Here is a 22,398-nt window from a genome sequence, read left to right as displayed (position 1 = left end):
TTTTAAGTGTCGAATTAGACTGGTCAGAAAAATACCGTATATATAGAAAAAAATGGTTGCCTGTAAAGTCGGTTTTACGGGCGAAGATTTTACGTGACAACGTCTTTTTCTCGGTAGAATATTTATTGATATGAATATAATTAAATTGCACAATAGGAACAAGTTATAATAGGAATAGTTAAAATTTGTGCAATTCTTATTTTCATTCAATTCCTTGTTCCTATTGTGCAATTTAATTATATTCGAATGAAAATAAGAATTGCACAAATTTTAACTATAGAAATATATTTTGTTTAGTCTCTAGTGCTGCGCGCGCGGCAGACCGATCATAGTTGAGTGGGAGAGAGACGCAAGGCATTCGGCGGGCCTCTCTCTCGTTCGGTGACTCATCGTAACGTTACCGGGCGTTACACTTTTTCATAAGTGACTCCCAGCCGCAACCTAATTTAAGACGTTGTCACGTCAAAATAAATCTTTATAAGAAACTAAAAACAACTGAATTATCAGTAGAATTGATTATAATTGATGTACAATAAATGACTCGTAATGAATCGCAAATGATAGATAGCTAGATATTGATTTCTATTGTTTCGTACCGAGTATAAGTTCCCATTGATATCTACAGACATTCAACGTGGCGTGTCAGATACAATCATATTTTTTATTATATATTTAGACGGGCTGTGGCTGCACGATCGCTTTATGAAAAACATAAATGCCTTTATATATGTATTGAACGATATGATTTCATTTTACCACGGATCGTGTCTTACACGTACGGTATCTTTAGATGTAAAACCATTACTCGAACATAAGTGTAAACATTTCACCGTCTACTATTAACTCAAATTGTTTACCAACCACATTAACCATGATTAAAAGCTGCCTTCAGATCATAATCTTTTGGGGCATCACATCTCTCTCGAATATTTTATTTCCGGATGCACTCATGCACAAACGTAATTTAAGCAAGTATATATTTAGCTTTGAGTAAAAATCCTGGGGACAAATTAACTGCGCGGAGCACTCGGAAACATTTTAAATATATGTCATTTTAAATACATTTACTATTCATGATTTCTTGTCAAAATATAAGTTTTAAAGTGGTGTACAACTCTATGTGGTTGGATTCCTAAGTCACATCGGTTAGAACCTTTGAGTTTGCGGAGGGACATAGGTTCCCGCTGTGTGTTCTACCGGCTTTACAATGGTGGGTGTTACGAGGAACTATTTGACCTGATGCCTACGTCACCATTCCTCCATCGCACCACTCGTCGAAGGATGAAGTTCCATCCACACCAACTGGACTCGTGGCGGTCCTCCACGGTTCGGTTTGCACGGAAGTTCTTGCCGCGGACGTGTAAGATGTGTAATGAACTCCCTCCTGAGGTATTCCCGGAGCGCTATGACATAGGGCTCTTCAAAAAAGGTGCAAAAAGAACTCTCATACAAAGCCGGCGATGCATTGGCGACTCCTCTGGTGTTGCAAATGTCCATAGGTGACGTAGACTACTTTCCATCAGGTAGTACGTCTGCCTAATCGTTAGGTTAAACTATAAAAAAAACATCACATCTATTTCTGCTTGATAATAGTAGTGTTGGGGGCCGGTGGGTGTGGTAGCCGAGGCGTTCCACTATAGTCTTTATAGGTAGCAGCGCATGTGTTACCGACCTCTGGTAGGACTCAAATCTGATCTGGGATTTATTACAGATGTCCATGGGCGGCTGTAGCTGTGTAGCTTTATTTGCTACATCTATATTAGAAAGAACTAAGTTGCAGAATAAAATTACATTATTTCACACTACATTTGCAAGTGTAATTATATTGCTTTAATTTTTTACCGAAATATGTATTTTTTACACATTAGATTGCGAAAACGGGCTAGTGGAATTATGTCGTGCAAGTACACGCGCCCCATATAACACAAAACTTATACTTTACAATATTTGCGCCAAAAAATAATTTACAACTGAAATCATTCATATTGGGTCGAATTTACGGTGGCGACATTTGGAAGGAAATTATATTAATGTTAATATGGATAGCAATCTCTCAAATGTATAAAATAATGTTAAAGTCGACGTTATCTATGTACGTCACGCATACAACGAGTATTATTGTAACATTGCTAATAAGATTTTTTGCCATGATTGTAATTACAATAATACTGTCAAGTAGTCGTTAATATTTAAAGATTTTTTTCGTTTAATTCTTAGAATTAATTATTTATCACAATATGCAATCATATTTTCAATTACTACAACATTTGGCAGTAACAATGATTTTGGTATAGAAAATGAAGTACAATAGCATATACTGCCTTTGTGCCATGTCAGCGTAATAGGTTATTACTTACTCTAATCTATTTGCATAATAACAGTTCCCGTTAGGAAATTCAGTCGACTCCAAGACACGTGTCATACAGCGCCAGGGACGGTTTTCCTCGAATTTCAAACATCTAATAAATTCGTTATTTCGATTCTCATAAATATAAGAAATGAAGACACGGGTTCCGTACCCAAAGGGTAAAAACGGAACCCTATCACTAAGACTTCGCTGTCTGTCCGTATGTCCGTTTGTCGGTCTGTCACAGGGCTATATCTTCGGAACCGTAATAGATAGACACGTGATTATTTTACAAAGGATGCATAACGGTGGCCGCTATAACAACAAATACTAAGAATAAAATAAAGTTGTATATTAAACGGGGTCTCCATACAACAAACCGGTATTTTTCGGCATTTTTCGATCTAACTATTAAATCGTACTAGGAAAACGGTTCAAATTATTACAATCCGTTTACTACTACAAATGGTGTTATAACAAATACAAATCAGAACAGTTATGGGAGCTGGGCGTCGAGGTGGGAATTGCAATATATTTCACGAACGAATTAATACGTTTATTTAAAAAAAAAAACACAAATTTTACACAACTTCTGACAATAAAAATATATGGTGTGATAGGTAGAGTCACTTTCCGATGGAGGTGAACTGTTCCCATGGCGGACGGCCACCTGCACGTGGGACTCGCCTCGTCAGCGTTGGCCGTTCTGCGAAGACACGATGGAGCGTGAGAACGGTGTAGGGCTGGCGCGATGCAGCCTTAACGTGTAGGGCTGTCCCTTACACGTAACTGAACCATAAATAATTTTTAATATAGTTATTTTAATTTTATTATACATTGTTTACTTATCATTCACCATCACCCCAACGCCATCTATTGTTGTGTCTTATAACTAATTATTATTGAAAATAATAAAACGAATAAAAATATGTAAAAAATAATGATAATTTGGTGGTAAGGAAGCCTCGATGTGCGAGTTCGACTCGTATTTGTTGAATTATTTGAATTACAATTATTAATGTTACGGTACAATGAAGACTTTTGTATTGTATGCACCGTTTTTACACTGTTTTTCAACCGCTTAAACCCTATGATAATTAAATAAAACTTAATTTAAATAAAAATGTATGTGTAATACATTTTATATTACGGAACATGATATCTATGTTACATTACAATACATACAATTACAAACTCAATTCCTAAAGATAATTTTATATCCAATTAAATATGAAAGAGATCATTCGAGTCGAAATTAATAGAAATCTCTTGGGAATCTTCACAAACCTCTTTAATTACCAACCGGAAGATTGCTAAGCGAGCGGATTTTAGTTACTGTTATCGGTAATACCGCATTATACAGGAAGTTATAAAAATATGTTTAAGGTGGTAGAACCCTTTGTGGTTTGACTCCAGCGGCACCACCGCCACACCGATTTCTACCTAATAACAGCAGTGTTAGGCGCTGCTGCGTTCCGGTTTGAAGGGTGTGGTAAGGGAGACAGACTTTTCTGAGGTGTTCCAGCTTAGTCCTCAGGGGTAGCGGCGCATCTGTGGCCGACCTCAGGTAGGAATATCTAATCTTATCTGGGGTTGATTACAAATGTCCATCAGGTGGACTGCATGCTCGTCTGCTACTCCTATATTATAAAAAAAAACATTGAATGAATTGAATGAATTTAATAGAAAGTGGACACTGTCGTCCATAAACATCTGTAACCAATTCTATATAGAACAGGTTTCCACCAGGAATTCGATCGTAGATGCGTTGACACTACTGAGGACAGAGATATAAGTCGGCAAACTTGCAGTCTTCTACCAAAACACGAGAACTGTTTTATGCTTGTGGCCATGATACCTCGCAGGTCGATCGACGCTGATTCTACTACTCGTACCTTTATACTACCAACGATACATTATCCAAATATGTATTTTACGACACAAAATATATAACATAAAAATAATTAAATTAAAAATCTATGATAATTTTCACTTTGCCTATAAAGGTGGAAGGGCTCATTACCAACGTATCAGTTTGATGGATGGAATGTTAAGCGATCTTCGATCGTAATTGTGATAAGGTGTGTATCTCCTTATGTAACTTAATTCAATTTACGCGTGCTATTCACTAATCAATCACAAGTTACTTACGTGCTACCTACTTATGTATATACTTAAAGGTAATAAATACAGAAGATATAAGAAGAGATACTTAGACCTAAAATACATAGCTGATATTAAGTAGTCCTCTATTTTCTATGTTGTTTTTAGACATAAATATATAGGTAAATAAATGTACACGCTGTAGACAACAAGGAAAATAAATGTTATAATTAAATAACTTTATGTGGAAAGCAAAATTCGTTTTTCAGGTTAATTTTTCAGATGGCTGCCTGCAAAACAGCGCAGCGCGCCCATGGCTTCAGAATTGTTTCGTTCCGCTGAAAAATGTTTTTATGACATCTTTATGTTAATATTTTTAATTTGTTTATTAATTTTTTTAATTATTGAAACATTCCGTAGTAAAACACGCTGTATAAATAATTGAAGGATCCTGTGTGGATCGAAACCGGCGCCACCACCACCACACCTATTACATACTACCTAATAACAGTAGTATTAAGCGCTGCTGTGTTCTGGTTTGAAGGGTGTGGTTAGGGAGACATATTTTTCCGAGGCGTAGCAGCGCATCTGCGGTCGACCTCAGGTAGGAATCTAATCCTATCTAGGGTTGATTACACATGTCCATGGGCAGCATTAGCCACTTACCATCTTATTTGATTCTTTTTCTTTTTTTTTCTGCTTGACTTTTTGACTTATTATGAAAAAAATCAATAGTTATACAAATCAACTAAATAAGTACATAGTATTTTCTTTTAAGTTTCCATAATACGGTATACTTAATATAATATTCGCATTATTTAAACATGCTGACTGTTACATTTATTAAGTTAAAATCTTACAATTGATCAAGTTATAATTGAAAGTTATTGTTAGCTTAGGGCACGCCCATTACAGTGCCACAACTAACAAATCCAATTAATAGAAACTAGCTCCACTCAGCTGTGAGAGGGAGACGTAAAAACCGCTTCAGTTAAATTGAAGTTATTTATTTTAAGAAAACTGATGTTATTTGTAATTGAGAATTAAACGCCTCGTTTATATCGTACCTATATGTTACGTGCCGTTACAGATAGATAAAACCATATTTTTCTATAGTGGATTGTGACGCACGGTTTTACGGTAATACGTATAGTCCGGTAAAACGGCTAGTTTGCCCTGAATATAGAAATTGATCGCGTCGCCATAGCAAATTATATGACTACACCTGCCCGTAACAACTTTAGAGGGGACTAGCAATTTGGCGCGGACTATACGTTAATTTATGGAGAATACCACAGACCTGTATTATACCTAAGGTCTGTGGAGAATACATTTTGTCTGTCATGGCACACATCTGAAACGTTCTATGTCTGTAGATGTAAGCAATCCCGTACATATAAGAAAGTTCATTCTTATTTTATTATATCGAGGCAAAACCACTTGTTATACAATATATCTATGTATAACAAAATATTCGAATTTTACGTTATCGATATGATAGTAAACGATCTAATCTAATCTTGACGATCGAGAATGCTCTAATTAGGTAAATATTTATTAATCATATTATTATATTTCATTAGAAGATAAATAACATATCTATTTTTATTGAAATTGATTAGAAACTTGTCGGGTATTTAAACGAAAGTATGATACTAATATTATTATGAATTCCACTTTAAGGTAGAATATAATAAGATTTAATTTAGCTCAAATTCTTTCCTTATACTCGTAGCTAGATGTTCTTTGTTTCAAACAGTTCGTAACCTTGTTATATTATGTACGACGTGGATACCCAACGCTGTGAAAACATTTTTACTTATTTTAGAGACAAAAGTAGACCGGATTTGCTGGCTGCGGGCTTTTCCCGGGCTGTGCCGGATTCGCGGTAACTAACGGCATGACTTGAAATGTGTATTACTATTAGAAAATCTCACGTTCAACGAGCATGTTTTGTAAATTTTACTCTCCTTACCCATGTTACATATTTACAGAACATGTTACACGTTTGATACACGTCCAAATCCTTATTGTATTTTTTTTGCGTTTCTGTTACCTCTCTATGCTTTTATAGTAAGAGCTCCCGACATAAGACGACCTTCACAGAGCCGATTAATGGATGAAACGTTTTTTACTTCGAATTAAATATGTCAAAAAGTATATTGCAAATGGGTTGACTAAAAAATTTCAGTCCAGGATATGTTTTTTTTTCTTAAACATTTTACTAGTTTCGTTAATAGAAAAATTACATACTAATCGAAAATATGAAGCCTATATAATATGCAAACGTTAGATTGACTATTTTTTCCTGACACAGTCCTTGGGTAGGCTAACTTGTTTACCAGTCTATACCCGCTTACCGTAAAGAATAGTCAACCTAACATTTGCATATTCTATAGGCTTCATACTTTCGATTGGTATGCAATTTGTCCATAAATCAGACCAGTGAAAATTTTAAGAACATTTTTTTAATCGTAAAAAAACATATTCTGTCTGATTTTTTTAGACAACCCATTTGCAATATACTTATTTTATCGACATATTTGATTGGACTTACTTACTTTTATCCATTAACCAGCAAACCAACCAACCATCCATACTTTTCTTCCAATAACCAGCTCGGTGAAGTTTGTTTTATATCTAGCTCTTAGACCATTATAGCTTCGTCGCGCAGCGTTGTAAGCTTGAAGCGAAACCACAGATTCTCGGGACTGATGGAAACTGTGGGTGAGGACATTGACTTCTTGGAGATTGCTTTGTCTACAATTACGAATGACTAGCCTAAAGGAGAATTTAGTGAGATATGTATCTCAACTTTAGACGTCAGGTATTTGATTAACATTTCGATGTTAGATTTATTATTATTATTAGATTTTAGATGCGCAAATTTAAGTACTATTTATGTATATAACTGTGTAGAACATATGTAACTACATGTTTTGTTTCGATATATGAAAATAGCTAAATGGTGTTTACTTGTCTTCATAAGTAATTTTAAACCAATATTATGTACAATGGATGTGTTGTGATTGTGTACGAACAAAATACATAATGTTAAATAAAGATATGATATAAGAGAGACACTCACATACACAAAGCGTGTCAGACACGTGGCGTTGCAGACAGAAATTGCCTTTGCCAACGACTTGGTAGGGTACGCGTTAATCATAACATAATAATAATACAAATTTTAAATCCCTATTTTAAACAGTGAAATGGGTGTCATTTCACTTAACCAAAAAATCAAATGCTAAGTTTCATGGACCTTGTTACAACATTGGCAGATTTTCAAACAAACTTAAAACCCCTATATAACCCTGTTAGGAGTAGAATATCAAAAAAATATTTCGTAGTGGATAACTACGTCATAAAAGGCAGATCTTATCAATATTTCAATCTTTTATTTCAGTAGTTTAGGCTCGGCGGTGATGAATTAGACAAAGTCAGTCATGAATAGGTATAGATATTGACATATTTATATTTACCGTAAAATAGAATATTATGACTAACAAATCCCGTGTTAGTCAAAATATTATATAGAAGAAAATGTCTGTCACGGTCCCGTGTGTCATAAGTTCATGTCTGTAGATATTAATGGGGGTTTATGCACGAGAATCGTGTATAAACGTCATTTTCGCTACCGTTTTAGTAAGGTGTTTGATATTCCTGGCGTATGGGCGTCCCTCATGGAGGATGTAGACATAATTTGTCACCTAAGGATTTAAGCAAAATAAGCTACTGATTTTCACGTACTGCATTATTAAAATTATAGGTCGATTGTACATGTAGATACGTCAATATAAAAACTAATAGAAAATAAGAAAACATGATAATAAATGTTGTTTCAACAACTTTTTTATTTCATTTGTTTATTTCAACAAAGGTCTGTGTTTACAGTTTTATGGCTCTCACGAGACATGTCCGATCGACCTATAAAATATTATTTTATATGAATATCCCCCGTCAATATACCTTCGGCATTAGGGATATGTTTTTTCGTATCGACCCGAGTTTACGGGTCGGACTACACAAAAAGGGCCATATTCTCATTTCGACTCCTCTATAACAATTGGATTTGAACGGGGAAATAGGATTTTGGGGAAATGTGGCCCATCCATATTATATTTAAATACCCACTGAGTAACATTATTTACGTCACTCATACGAATCTTATCACCGTACATATTTTATTTAAGTAGGTATTTATTCATTTGTTTCATTTCTACTAAACATGATAAGTCTTCTTTAATATTTCTTTATCAACAAGGAACATTTCTAAAAGGATTCTCTTCAAACAATAATTATCTCGTTTTATTGTTTTAGATAATAATGCGGTAGTAACAGCCATTACTAAATTAATTTTATTTATCAATCGCATGATACTGCCATGATCATGATACACAGCTTTGATTTAATTATCTCCATTAATTCAAAGGCTTAGCGAAGATTACAATCATAATTATTAAGCGGATATAATAATAAAACTCAGATTATTTTTCTTACATCAAAATATAATTTAATCGATGTAGAAAACGATTTACTTTCATAAACGGGCAATACTTAATCTTATTTTCGTTCCGTGATTCGTTCAAAAGAAAGAAATTGAATATCGAAATGTTGGCGGTTGAGTCCACTGAAAGTGACATTTAATTTATGCTTTCAGAGATTGGGTGTAAGTGACAGGGGCGCAGTTGTCATATAACAGAGCGGACAGCTGGTACGCCGGATGCACCCGAAATAGTACCGCGTGTCCCCGCCCGCGTCATCTCGGGATATGTATCATACTTTAAACGCAATTAACGTGAACACGTAAGTGACTGTTCACACGTATTACCATTACGTATTACCATAGAACACAACTGCATTACCGGGTGCAAGTTTGCATGATTTTTTCATACATAGAGTCATTCACACAAACCACATTGCAGTACAAATTAATATTTTTGACGTTATTGGATTACCAAATCGAAACTATAAATGACACTGTGTATGAGAGACTCACACTACAGATTATAAGGAAGACAGTTTTTTGTAGTTGGTGGCGATATTCAGAGTGGTGATGGTGGTTGGTGGTGGTAGCGTGTGGTGTAGTTGTGATACGTGTGAATAGGCAGCAAGACAACCATGAATGACTGTCGAAAGTGCAATTTAACACTGTATCGTCGTTCATTTGTTTATGAAATATTTTGTTTAACGATATTGTTTTACGCCCGATATTAATAATCAATCTAAACAATTTTACCTAATATACGCAAAACATAATATAGTTATTAGCAATGGGCGTAATTGAATTGTTATCGTAGTTCGAGCTTTCAAATATCGTACTATTTATACTCCAGTAATAGAATTTAAGTTATTTAAGCAAATACAGTTAGGATTTTTGGGCAACATATCCTTTACACTTTTGCATCAAAAACGAATAAAAAATACAGTTTTCTGAAATATAATACCAGTGCGTTGTTATCGCTGGTTTGTAGAAATTTCGATGGATAGAATGCGCGAACAAACTTTCAAAATTCGCAAACGAGCAACGAGTAATGTGGGAGATGCAATACTACAAAAAATCGTATAGATAAATCGTAAGTAAAAAATCATACATAAATGATATAAGTAAATCGTATAAAAGAAAAAAACGTGTTAAAAAGAAACCTTTTTGCCATATTATCGCTTAAGTTCTAACACCGCATATCACAATGACATTTTATAATACTCATATATACTCGTACATAATACATCTAGGCATATCAATGGATAAAAACCAACAATACAATATCGACGGGTCCTACGTAAACTGGTGCAAGTGCGTTTTCACAACTTTACAGTGGAGCGATTTGAATGTTCTAATGCGTGTATCTTTAACATTATTCACGTATAATGCAGTTTTTTTTTCAAAAGGATTCAATTATACCATTTTAAAATTTTAACTATGTATGTTGAATAATGTTAAAGTTACACGCTTTAGAACATTCAAATCGCTCTACTGTAAAGTTGTGAAAACGCACTTGCACCAGTTTAGGTAGGACCCGTCGATATATTGACTCGGCTAAATACCCGGTGACAATTACGCGTCAGTCAAGTATTGTTTCATACTCGTATTTAATTAAATAACTAAATGAGACGGTTTTTTTGCTCTCCTGAATACTTGGTAATTTTGTGATACGCGATATTATGTTGCCTGTAGAATTATCTGTCAACCTATTACTGTCCTATTATTTGGCGTGGGTTTCCTTTCAGCGTGAAAAGGGTTAAGAAATCACAGTTGTACAATTTTCGTCATGATGTTTTTCCTTTACCATTTAAACAAGTGATAATTAATGTTCTACACATATAAAACTTACAATAGTTGCTTGCTAGGGATTCGAACCTCCAACCTCTGGATTAAAAAGTCTAGTTTATAACATATCTATCCAGGCTATTACTGTTTTTGAGATTGGGCTGGGCATAATAATATAATAACTGGTTTGAGTGGGACTAGAATATCATCTTAGTCTACGAATCCATTTTAGAACAATGCCTAACACCATTTTAAAATTAAATTTAAATAAATTTGGAAAATCCAAAAGTGCACGACTCATAACGCTCATTTAATTATGAAATATATAAAAAAAAACTTAAGTCGTTCAAAATTAATTGCCGATAAAACAGCTGTAGTAGGAAGAAGGTACTGCACAAGCGCTCCTGGTGGAATAAATGTACATAATATCTATAGATATACAGTCTTGTAGTTTTCGTTTTTTATTAATTGCAATTAAACGACACTGAATTAATTAATCATTCGCATTCAGTGACCTACAATCGTCGATTAGAATTAAAAAAAAAAAAATTAACTCAAATGATGGATTTTTTCACAAGTTACAGTGTTTTCAGGTTTCACACATGACGGACAGGAAAATTTTTTGACCTATTTTGGTGTTTTTTTTCCAATTCTATTGCAGTAAATCAATTTTTAAAAAGTATGGAATTAATCTCCATTAAATTATCTCGACAATAGTATGCAAAATATCTTGATTCCGTGAACTATCAAGGCTATAATAATAAAAATAGCCGCCAAAATGAAGCGAAAAAAATTTTTCGATCGTAAAGCACTCTCTGATGCTTCGCATCATGAGTCGTGCAATACAGTTGAAAGAAATGAAGTGCAAAACATTTCTTTTTTATAGTATAAGTATTTTTTACAGAATAATAATATTAATTTAACACGTAAATAGCGAATTGAATTTATGTAACTTCACATTAAAGGTGTTTTATCTTTTTCATACAAGATAAAGGATTGTAATAAGATAATATTTTTCCAAAATGGGACAGTTTCGCGCCGTATGCATCCTTCTTAAATTGTATAAAATAGTAGCATTCGCATTGAAGTAAATTTGCAAATGCCCTTTTAAATTAACACATTTTTGGACGCTATAAAGTATGTAACATAATGAGTATAATTGAAAAAGCTACCATAATTAACTTAGCTATTACCTATAAAAAATTAAAACAGTAGGGTACGTAAATAAAATTTGCATCATAAAATGGTCACTCTGGATACTTTTACTACTCTGTATATTTAAGGTATTAAAGTACTAATAATGGTTAAATTATACGCTTTTATTATGATATTCTTACAAGAAAGAGCATCTTATAAATTTTGCTTAATAAAAATGTATTCTTTAGTTAAATACAAATAAGAAAGCGCGATTCTTATATCGGTCTCTTATTAAAAGGCGTTCCACGTTAGTAATTTTGAAGTTCCTGAATAAACTTTTTACGAATCAATGTTATAAAATGGGTGGTGTAAAATCTGTGTCAAAGTTATGGTCCCTCTACACGTACTCAGGACTAAGAGGAAGTCGTTATTGACTCTCCGAGACGCACAAGTATAAATGATTCAGTCATTTAGGAATATACTCGCCATTAATCAGCCAACCCTTACAGACGCTTTTAAAAGATAAACACTTTTCTATCCAAGCTAAAAATTGTGTACTAATGTAGACTCGTAAGTCATACATCTTTGGGATAATTAGGAAAAATATTTTTTTTCCGTTCACACTTTTAACTGAGCATACTACCAGTTGACGAAAGCAAATACATACTTTTTTTTTTTTTTTTTTTGGTTACGAGGGGGAAACCTTCAAAAGGTACCCTATGCCGTGGGAGCGGCACGGGGTTATGTGGGATTCTTACCGCACTAAAACCCCCCCGGTGGCCGTCCTCGGCGCTGCGTAGAGAACTCCGGGATCTCCAAAGGAACGCAACCGGAGTCCTCTTAGCGCGTTGCCCCATCGGGCTCTGCTCAGGTGAGCTTGACGCTCGCCACACCGTCTGGTGGGCACGACGGTATGCGACCACACATACCGCCGTCCTTCCCGGGGTCACTAGCCGGGCAGTTCGAGCTCCCACTCTTGCCGCCCGCAACCCCGGAAGCCCCTTTTAGTCGCCTCTTACGACAGGCAGGGGATACCGTAGCCCTATTCTGGTCCCGGAACTACAGGGACACCGCGCCGGTGGACGTTATCTACGCCCGCGGCGACTCCTCCTCCGAGCGGGTTCAGCGCGCTCCCTAGCTCGCTCGGCGTCTTCCTTCGCGGACATGACTATGTCGCAGAAGGTGATCATGCCTTCCCAGGCTTCGCTGCGCTGAACCATCGCTCCAACAATGGCGGCTGGAGACAGGTCCGGTCCCACTTTTGACACGAGGATCCGCCGCTGAGACTCCCACGCTGGGCAGTACTGCAGCGTGTGCTGTGCGGAATCCTCGTGGTGCCCGCAATGATGGCACTGGGCAGTCTCCTCCCTCTGTATCCTGTTCAGATACTCACCGAAACAGCCATGTCCGGTGAGTATCTGGGTCAACCTGAAGGTGACACGACCTTTGGCAATGAGCCAAGCCCGAAAGTTCGGTACGATAGCATCGACCACCCGTTGGCGTATGTTACGCGGTTCCAATAGCCGATCTCGCCAGCACCTCAGAGCGCGCCACCTGGCTCTCCTCCGAAGCACTTCGACCGTTTCTTCCGTGAAGGGTTCAGTCCTCTGACGGAGGAAGCGGATCTTATTAAAGACCCGAGCATCCATATCCGCCAGAATGTCTAGGGGCGGAAACCGCCCCAGGACTGTCGCCGCCTCGTACGATATGGTACGATATCCCCGGGCGACTCTGATCGCGATCGTACGTTGCGCGGAGTTAAGTTTCCGCGCAAGACGCCGGCAGCCAGACAACCTGAAGCAAATACATACTACACAAGTAAATTATGTGTTACATCGACGCGCGTAATCTTATCACACGCTTAAATCTGTTTTCGAAAATGCGCCAAGAAGTGTAACTTCAAAAATACTTACGTAACTTACATTGTGTGAAACGCATACAATTTTACAGCGAAAACATCCAAAGTTTAGGTAATAATTGGCAATACTCAGCAACAAATCGACGTAATCTAAATAATTGAACACTGAAATAGCCTGGTATTATTGTCGAATAAATTCATTAGGCCTGTTAACCCTAATAGATCTACGCGGCAAAGTTGTGCTTTGTGTCGGCGAATGAAAAGGAATCGGGCTTAGTCGATAGTTACGAGGTCGGCACAACGACCGTCCGCTAAACTTTACAGTTGCGTGAGAAAGAAAACAATAGCTGTTTCCTTAATGCAAACACATTAATGTAAATTTTGCCTTCTCATACATTTGTACAGTTACGTTTGTATGTTTAATGCCGGAAATATTCGAGAATTAAATTGTTGTCGCCTAATATGGTCAGATAAATTATGTTTCCTGTTTTTGCGTTGCGTTGCGTTCCAGTGTTTGCGTTACTAATAGTATAGAATAAACCATAAAGTACAAAACAATAGTAATGATTATAATTCCTTACACCTGAATTGATGAATCTAACGTTTCAATTACTGATATATTCGTTGTGGATAATAGTAGCTTTGATTTGATTATAATAAAATGCTTATCTTAACAAATAAATGCCAAACTTTACGGACAAAACGCAACATAAAAGAATATTCCATATTACAAAAGAAAAATAGAAGATCGCGAGACAGTACTAGCCGATATACAAATGGGTATAATGTTCAGTTTTTTCCTGTCTCTCCGAGATCGGAAAGAGAAGCAATAAAACGTGTGAGGCTTGTGGGGTTGACTTCCAAATAAAAGGACAAGATTATGTACTCGTATAAAAAAGTCTAACGAGGATGTCGGGCCCGGAGCGTTTGGGAGCTCGCGCCATTAATCTCCGCTTTATTATAAACACAGCAGCCACCGAATCATAAACACGTTTAATGCGCACTCAGTCAGCTCCTATACTTCACGTCTCTTCAGTTCCCGTGACGTCTAAAGTCACACACACACGTATTCGCGCTCTAATAAATGACTCTCATTTTACTCCACTTAGTTTGATTGAAAAGAGTAAAGTATTGGTGTTTTGTATACTTTATAAAGGTTTGTGTGTACAAGCTTAGCTCCGCGGTTTCGTCGGTGTTACAAGATCTTACAAATATAGGGTAAGACAATAGACATACATATTTTAAGACTATTTATTGGGTAACTTTTAGCGTTATCCATTTAATCAATAAAGATCTTTAATACTACTTGCTCGCCCAGTGGTTGATATTCGAGCTCAATCGTATATGTTCCAATTTTTGTTCTAATTGATGATAAAAATATTGATTTAATATTTATTGACTAAAGCTAAGTTATAGCTAACAACAAAAAAGAGCAAAGAAAATCATTTGACTAAGAAAAGAGAAAAATGTTCTAATATTCAGTCTCACATAGATTTAAATGCTTCCATACATATTATACTCAATATATACTCAAACTACGAAATTGACAATCCCTTAATATGCTTAAACAACAGATACCTATCTGTTATACGCTTGTCTTAGTACATTTACATATGTAGATATTTTATGTAGATCCATCTCAAGATCTCCACTTAAGATCTAACATTTACCATTATCCCGGATTCCACTATACCGTGTACACATCTAAGCATTCAAATTTGCATGTAGAGCAATCATCATCACCAGGGAATCTACTTTTATGTTCGCTTTTTACTTTTTCAGTACATATAGGTATTCGTTTGTAATTAATATGTTATGTGAAATTACTACAGTGTATCTTATATATAAAATTCTCGTGTCACAATGTTAGTTACCGTACTCCTCCGAAACGGCTTTACCGATTTTCAACAAATTTTATATGCATATTAAGTAGATCTGAGAATCAGCTACTATTTTTCGTACCCCTAAGTGATAAGGGTTGTTCACCCTTAACATTTTTTTTATTTACGGCAACACAACGTTTACCGTGTCAGCTAGTATTATTATAAATATATATATCTCGGAATGATTAACGGAATAAAACAATATAATATTATAACTGGGAAAAGACAGAACAATTCGATAACCTTTATCTGTTGCTTGTTTGTTGTTTATGTTAGCAAAAAAATATGAATTTGCAAACTTATATTTTTTTATAATTATTGTCGGCGAATCTCGACTATTGGTCGCAGACTAGTATGTAATAATAAGTAATCGTAACTCTCAGTAAACCATAATCACAAAGAGCTTTTATGGAACATTTGTGCTGATATAAAAAATATTCTAAGATTCAGAAGTATTGGAAATACGTTAAATATATTTTCCTGTATCTGTCTCCTGACAATTATCAGAAATAGATTTTGGACATTTTGGATACATGTCAGCACTTCCGCCGAGGTTATTTTTGCTTTATAATGTTGACAGCTCGCGTTTATGTTTTTGTCTTATGTTTTGGACAATAGCATAGGCTAGTGACAATGAGTATTTTTTATTTACTCAATTTTAAGTGGTGACTACCGATCATGGACATCTGAAAATACATAAATTAACACGTTCTGTTAAGTCGAACAGTTTTACCACCACATTGAAACTATGGGTCGTCATCACCTATTACTGTCCCACTGTTAGGTACGGGTCTCTTCTCAGAGTGATGGGTTTAGGCTATAGTCCACTGGGCTGGCCAAGTGGGTATTGGTAGACTTTGTATACCTTTGAGAACTTTTTTTTAAATCTTTCTAAGTATGCAGATTTCCACACGAGGTTTTCCTTCACCGTTAAAGTAAGTGATAATTCATTTGTAATACATAATTTCGAAAATCAGTGTTGCGTGCCTGAGCTTCGAACCTCGATCGAGAGGCCGAGTTTCAATCACTAAGCTATCACTGCCTTACTATGGGTAATAATACTTTCAAAATTAAACAAACGGTCACAGACATTATTCCATATATTTCTAGTAATTGTTATTTTTATTTGGAACGTGTGACACACGTTTTACAGTAACTATCTCGCTTTTGGACAAAGGTTTCCTCTCGGTGCCGAGATTTTTGGAGCGTATCAAGAGTATACTTCACAAGCGTTGGTAACATGTTCCACGGAAAATCAACTTTTGGTATTACTCTGGCAACTTTTTATTGCAGAAACGAGTTTAATATAGTATTTTTCCTAAATGTTAAATGTTAAATGTTAAAATTAATTCCTAATATTAAATGTTAATAATTATATGTATAAGAAATAAATCCTAAGCAAAACTACATAATTATAACAATTTACAATAAATATACCCTCGAAGCCCAAATTATTGGTCTCACACAAAAGCTGGCACATATCTAGGCTATACGGCATATGATACGTATTAGGAAAGTATAAAAATAAAATTGTGTGTTGCTAAGGTACTCGCAGGTGTTCATCTAATCTTTCTTTAAATAGGGACTAATCAGTGATTTGTAGTGACAAAGTATTTATAAAGTACAAATCACTGATAAAGATAAGAAAAAAATGTGAATATTAGATTGATTTCCGTGTTGATATGGAAGAATAAATTACAATTTCCTGTTTTTAATACATTCTTATCCTAATAATATAATCTGCATTGTATAGTTTTCTGATAAAATTATATTTTAGACGCCTTCAAGTTTTCACAAGAGTCGTATAGTTACAGCGCGGTTGCAGTGTTTTTATTTTTAACCGACTTCCCAAAGGAAGAGAGGTTATCTATTCGACACGTATATATTTTTTTATTTTGTTTCGTTTTATTTTTAAGGATTAACCAAGCAGCGCGGCCGACAAGCATTGATTAAATTGAAGGCGTCCCAATACGATACACGTTGTCGTTGTCGTGGAAATCATTTATTATCATGCATGCATTTACGATAAACTTTCCCTTTTTTCTAGAGAGTACATGTTGATTAAAGTGACATATACAACATACAAGTGATAGTAAATAGTAGTGTACATAGAATCAATTAATTTAAAACATTTTTATTTAATAAATACTAACAAGCACGTGAAGCCGTATCATAAATAAATAATTGAAAGGTCTTTTGCTTAGCGAGGTTGTTATAAAATAAATAACTAGCGTTTCGTATAACTCCCGCAACAAACTTCAGCGGTTACTCGGTTGTTCGCTTATCTATTTTTCATAGTCGATTGATACCATAGATTAATATTTTTAGTTCATAAATGTCTAAAGGTGATAAATGTCTTAAGTGTGTTAAGAGTTAAGCTTGTGGTTTGAAAATAGACATCTCGCGCTGATGGTTCGAATCTCAGACTGGCTTTTCAAAGTTGTGGATAGAAAAAGTATTTTAAGTATTTTGGTAAGTTAGTTTCGTACTAATATATTATAAAAAAATAGGCACTTTTCGGTAGTTTCTAAAACGCCAAACCGCAAGGGTTAAAAGATAAGTAGCGATAACAAGCGGGGCTGACTATTTAACGAAGCAGTAGGACTACCATGAGTTTACAAAAGTATTACTCGCTAGCGACTGCGTAAAATAAATGTATGAAAAATTGTACAGCGCCTCTGGTGGTTACTCGTAGAACTAAAATCCGTAGTGACGTAACTCGATACGTAAAAAACCTATCTAAATCAAATCGCTAGCGATGTCATTATGATCTATTGCCATACAAATTCGGTCCCATGAGTCATTAATTTGACAGACGTTGTCAAGAAATACCGTAACGATAGTAGTTATGTTATTCACTAGCAAAATGACAATAGTTTTCTATTTACAATTTCTATAGTGGCGTTTCTATGCCAACTCATGGTAGTGCTACAGGAAGTACGCTGAATAACGGAAGTGCTTATGAAAATATGCCACTAGCGGTCGACCATCAAACGACCGGGGCTTTCGCACTTAATATAAAACATTGTCCGTGCTTTTGTGTTATTATTTAGACGTAAACCTAGATTTAGTAATGAGTAACATGTCGGTTGCTGAATGGGTAATCCGCAAGCCAATTGGCGTCAATCTCTTTCCATTAACAACATACATACCTACATAGTTAATAAAATCGCTGTTAGGCGCTGTTGTTCCGGTCTGAAGGGTGTGGTAAGGGAGACAAACTTTTCCGAGGCGTTCCAGCTTAGTCCTCAGCGCATCTGTGGCTGACCTCAGGTAGGAATATCTAATCCTATCTGGGGTTGATTACAGATGTCCATGGGCGGCAGTAGCCGCTTACCATCAGGTGGACTCCATGCTCATCTGCTACTTCTATAATATATATATAAAAAAAAACGATATTTGTACCAAACTACCAAATTACGTTTATTTTTTCTATAAAATCAGCGCTAGTTTCTTTTACTTTAAAGAAGGTGATGAAAAAAGGATCTTTCATACACGAAGCATAACACCTTAGTCCTCAGGGTACTATGACAATCTGTGTCCATGGGGAGCAGTAGCAATTGATTATTGGGTGGATTGCATAAGCAATAAGTATATCTTTATAAGATAACATAAGTATATACATATCTTATAAAACCTGAAATAAAAATAAATAATTACTAATTATAATTATAATTAATAATTTATCATAATGACATGAATAAATTCATTAGATGACCTCAAAAGTTAAAACTTTTCATTCAAACTCATTGCTTAGGTTAGGACTGGTAAGATACTGAAGTAAATTGAACAATCCAGTCAGGAACAAATCAGATTAGGCGAGCAACAAATTGTTCGCGCCTGAAAGATAATTCATTTACAGCACGTGCCAACAATGTTCCGTGTGATTTGAATAAATTGTTAAATTCCATTTTTGTACAACTCTCGAGTTTGTATTTGTATGTGGTTTCTGTGAAGATAATTATGACATTTGTGCGTATATGACAATGTATTGAAATGATAAAGTAATAAATAATATAATAATTATAAGAAAACTAGCTGACCCGGCAAACGTTGTGTTGCCATATAAATAAAAAAATGTTAAGGGTGAACAACCCTTATCACTTAGGGGTATGAAAAATAGATAGTAGGTCTGAGACCTACTGAATATGCATATAAAATTTGGTGAAAATCGGTGAAGCTGTTTCGGAGGGGTACGGTAACTAACACTGTGACACGAGAATTTTATATAAAAGATAATGATACAGTAGCACTACCACCACACCTACCAATTTAGGTGTACGTACGTACCAAGTGTTAAGTGTTGCTGTGTTCTGATTTGAAGGGAGTGACCGTTTCACAGGGTATTACAACTTAGTCCCAGGAATAGCAACGCATCTGTGGCCTTCGGCAAGAGAAGTAATTTTCTGTGGGGTTGATTATAAAGAGCCATGGGCGGCAGTTGCTACTCATAAAAAGATGTACTGCATGTCTATTTGTGCCTCTCTATTATAAACAAAAACTACTGGTACTGGATTTTCATGTAAATAGGTTTAATCAATATTAACCTTTTGTTTACGAGGGGGAAACCTTCAATAAGTACCCGACGACGTGGGAGCGACGCCGGGTTATGTGGGATTTTTACCGCACTGAAACCCCCCCGGTGGCCGTCCTCAACGCTTGGTGGAGAACTCCGGGATCTCCGACGGAAGACAACCGTAGCCCTATTCTAGTCCCGGGACTACAGGGACCAATCAATATTAACCTAGAATCCATAGCATTTTTATAAATATTTAGTACAAGTTTAAAATTACTAATTATTATAAGAACAAAAACCCGACTTACGTGCATAAAGTAGATAATGTAGGTAAAACAAAAGCATTTAACTGTATTTATGTGATTACAAAGAAAATTATATTTCCACCGAACGCCCGCGGTTATGGACAATCAAAAGCCGGTAAATGAAAATTGGGTAACACAATATAAAATAACAATAATCAGATTATAAATTGTACACATGTATATTGTACAGTGTACACATGTATTCTGAAGGTCGTAGAACACTTTCTGGTTCGACACTGATAGCACCACATACACTTTTCTGGTTTGAAGGGTTTGGTACGGGAGACATACTTTTCCGAGGCGTTCCAACTTAGTCCTCAGGAGTAGCGGCGCCTCTGTGGCCGACTTTTTTTTTCTTCTTAACGAGGGGGTAACCTTCAAAAGGTACCCGACGACGTGGGAGCGACGCCGGATTATGTAGGATTTTTACCGCACTAAAACCCCCCCGTGGCTGTCCTCATCGCTTGTTGGAGAACTCCGGGATATCCGACGGAACGCAACAAGAGTCCTCCAATCGTGATGCCCCGATCGGGCTCTGCCCTGGGGGAGTTTTCGCTCCTCCCGCACCATTTGATGAACACGACGCTATGCGACCACACATACCGTCGTCCTTCCCGGGATCGCTTACTGGACGGCTAGAGCTCCCACTCTTGCCACCCGCAACCCCGGAAGCCCCCTTTTAGTCGCCTCTTACGACAGGCAGGAGTTACCGTAGCCCTATTCTAGTCCCGGAAATCCAATTCCACCTGGGGTTCATTACAGATGTTTACAATATTCCTAAGTTCCTATTACTAAGTCAACATCGTGTTTTTATATTAATGTCAATAAACGAATGTAAGGTTTAAGAGCTTAGGAACTATCGTTAGTCGTCTATATTACAAATGCCAATTAGAAACATAGCCAAATAGAACATAGCTAAATAAAACAGTTAATTTAGTTACTGAAAACGGACAACGAGTTTTTTTTATCATATAAGAGTAACAGACGAGCATGCAGTCCAATTGATGGTAAGTGGCTACTGCCGCCCATGGACATCTGTAATCAACCCCAAGTGACCTATATACAACCAAAATCGTTCGCATATTGTTCCTGACAACGTACAGACGGGTCAATTCTACTGAGAATTTTATTTATCTCTATAACATATTCCCTAGCGCCTACAAATAATTTGAGTATTATTATAAAAACAAAAACCCAACTGCTTAAAAATATGGCCCATGTTACTCTCACAGGTTACACGAACCCAACGATACCTCATATTTTGTTAAAATCCTTCAAGCTGTGTGGGTTACAGGGCATGTCCAATAATTATACTTAAATGCAATATACATAATTTTGAAAAACATTACCTTCCACAGTCGACCAAAACTACATATGTATAATCACTATATACCTAATATCACCCATTTTGTAGACTGAAATATTTTACTTTTATTCTTTGGCGTCCATTTTTTTTTACCCCAATAGTAAGAATAGGCATGTGTTTGATACAACTTCAAATGAACTTATTTACATACTAGCAACTATCAAGTATAACTCATACGCTGCTACAATTTTCTCATTACATACACAGCTCGACCATATAACTCTCGTAGACACAATATCGGAATGTCTCATTACCTAACCACTTAAGGAAATGCTTAAGAGACTAGAACCAGCTGGAATGTGTAAGCCATTGAGACTCGAACGAAATTCCACTTAGAAGAACCGCGTAGTATTAACTCAAATATAAGCGCATAGATTATGTTATAGTAATAGGGACTTTGTGTACAGCAGCACTTTTGTGTATATGTAGCGTAGCGTTTGTTATAAAAAATGTACTATTAATACTTTGTAAGTATTTTGACTAGGTAACTTAGTAATTCAAAAGAAATACATAAATAGAAAGTCAGTATACAATCTATTTAATATCATAATTATAATGCCTTAAACAAAAATATGTTACTATAGACACTACGTTTATCAACCATTAGAA

This window comes from Epargyreus clarus, unplaced genomic scaffold (genome assembly GCF_041222505.1).
Source record: "Epargyreus clarus isolate Ecla_fem2 unplaced genomic scaffold, WU_Ecla_fem_2.2 ptg000021l, whole genome shotgun sequence".
NCBI lineage: Eukaryota > Metazoa > Arthropoda > Insecta > Lepidoptera > Hesperiidae > Epargyreus > Epargyreus clarus.
This window is presented reverse-complemented; position numbering follows the sequence as displayed.